This window comes from Giraffa tippelskirchi, chromosome Y (assembly GCF_054371585.1).
Source record: "Giraffa tippelskirchi isolate mGirTip1 chromosome Y, T2T-mGirTip1v1.2.pri, whole genome shotgun sequence".
Lineage (NCBI taxonomy): Eukaryota > Metazoa > Chordata > Mammalia > Artiodactyla > Giraffidae > Giraffa > Giraffa tippelskirchi.
In genome coordinates this window covers 22,682,805-22,685,405 of record NC_137290.1, presented here as the reverse complement: position 1 = coordinate 22,685,405, position 2,601 = coordinate 22,682,805, and positions in this window count along the sequence as shown.

The window sequence follows — 2,601 nt, the reverse complement described above, 5'->3', positions numbered from 1 at the left end:
AAGGAGAAAACTGAAAGAAATATTAAAGAAACAATTCCATTCACCATTGCACCGAAAAGAATAAAATAGTGAGGACTATATTTACCTAGAGAAACAAAAGTCCTGCATATAGAAAACTAGAAAACACTGGTGAAAGAAATCAAACTGGACACAAAGAGATGGAGAAATAGACCATGTACATGCATTGAAAGAATCAATACACTGAAAATAGGTATACTACCCAAAGCAAACTATAGATTCAATGCAATCCCTATCAAGCTACCGACGGTATTTTTCAGGGAACTAGAAGAAATAATTTCACAATTTGTATGGAATTACAAAAAACCTCTAATAGTCAAAGCAATTCTGAGAAAGAAGAATGGACCTGGAGGAAATGCCCTGCCTGATTTCAGGCTATACTACAAAGCTACAGTCATCGAGACAATGTGGTCCTGGCACACACACAAAAAAGATATATAGATAAATGAATCAAAATAGCAAGCCCAGAGATAAATCCACGCACCTATGGATACTTTATCTTTGACAGAGGAGGCAAGAATGTACAATGAACACAAGACAATCTCTTTAACAAGCATGCCGGGAAAACTGGTCAACCACTTGTAAAAGAATGAAACTAGAACACTTTCTAACACCGTACTCAAAAATAAATTCAAAATAGATTAAAGATCTAAACGTAAGACCACAAACTATAAAACTCCTAGAGGAAAACACAGGCAAAATACTTTCTGACAGAAATCACAGCAGGATCCTCTATGACCCATATCCCAGAGTAATGGAAATAGAAGCAAAAATACACAAATGGGACCTCATTAAACTTAAAAGCTTTTGCACAAAGAAGGAAACTCTAAGCAAGGGAAAAAGATGGCTTTCACAATGGGTGAAAATAATAGCAAACAAAGCAACTGACAATGAATAAATCTCAAAACTATACAAGCAACACCTGCAGCTCAATTCCAGAAAAATAAGCGAGCCATTCAAAAAATGGGCTAAAGAACTAAACAGACATTTCTCCAAAGAAGACATACAGATGGCTAACAAACACATGAAAAAATGCTCAAATCACTCATTATCAGGGAAATGCAAATCAAAACCATAATGAGGTACCATCTCACACCAGGCAGAAAGGCTGCTATCCAAACGTCTACAAACAATAAATCCTGGAGAGGGTGTGGAGAAAAGGGAACCCTCTTACACTGTTGTTGGGAATACAAACTAGTAGAGCTACTATGGAGAACAGTGTGGAGATTCCTTAAAAAAAAAACTGGAAATGGAACAGCCATATGTAACAGCAGTCCTACTCCTGGACGTAAGCCCCAAGGGAACCAGAACTGAAAGAGACACATGTGCCCCAATGTTCATCGCAGCACTGTTTATAATAGCCAGGACACGGAAGCAACCCAGATGTCCATCAGCAGAAGAATGGATAAGAAAGCTGTGGTATATATACACAATGGAATATTACTCATATATCCAAAAGAATGCATTTGAATCAGTGTTAACGAGGTGGATGAAACTGGACCCTATTATACAGAGTGAAGTAAGCCAGAAAGAAAAGCACCAATAACACACACACACACACACACACACACACACACACACATACCTATGCCATAGGTATATATATATATATATGGGCTTCAGAAAGATGGTAATGATAACCCTATATGCAAGACAGGAAAAGAGACACAGATGTATAGAACAGTCTTTTGGACTCTGTGAGAGAAGGCAAGTGTGGGGTGGATTCGGAGAATAGTGTTGAAACATGTATATTTCCATATATGAAACAGACGTCCAGTCCAAGTCCGATGCATGAGATAGAGTGTTCAGGGCTGTGGCACTGGGGTGACCCAGAGGGATAGGATTGGACGGGTGAGGGGTTCAGGATGGGAAACACATGCACAACCGTGGCTGATTCATGTCAATGTGTGGCAAAACCACTACAATATTGTAGACTAATTAGCCTCCAATTAAAATAAATTAATTTAAAAAAGAAAGAAAACTAAAAATTTCAAAACGAAAAACATGTAACTGTTTTCTAAACTGCAGTGTTCACAGACCATCTTCATCTTGGACTACATGAGGACACCACCTCTATTATTACTTATTTTTTTTTAATCCAGCAAAAGAAAGGTGACTCTCATTCCTTCTAGCATCACTGGTGTGGGTGTATCCCACGTGCTGAGCTGTGTGGTTGAGAGATTGCTCCGTACAGGAATCTTTTGGTCTCCATGACAACCCGAGGAGGCAAGTACTAATCATAGTCCACTGTCAAGATGAGGAAAGTGATATGCTCCATGTCACACAACAGGTCAGTCAGCACCACAGCCTGGATTCAAATGGGTCTACCCGACTCACAACCCAGGTCAGTGACCCCCTCAGAGGGACACTGGCCCAGAGTCTGTGGCACTATAATAATTTGACAAAATGCCTCTCCCTGACTCCACTGCCTATGGGGTTGGACATTGTTCCTTACTTAATCCAGTTTTGCAAAGAGGCTTGATGGTTAAATGAAGTTAGAGGGGTGTCAGCTTTCTACTTGAAAAGAATGAAATCCATTACAGGTAACTTTGAGCAGGAAAGAAACTTATTAAGAATATTAAG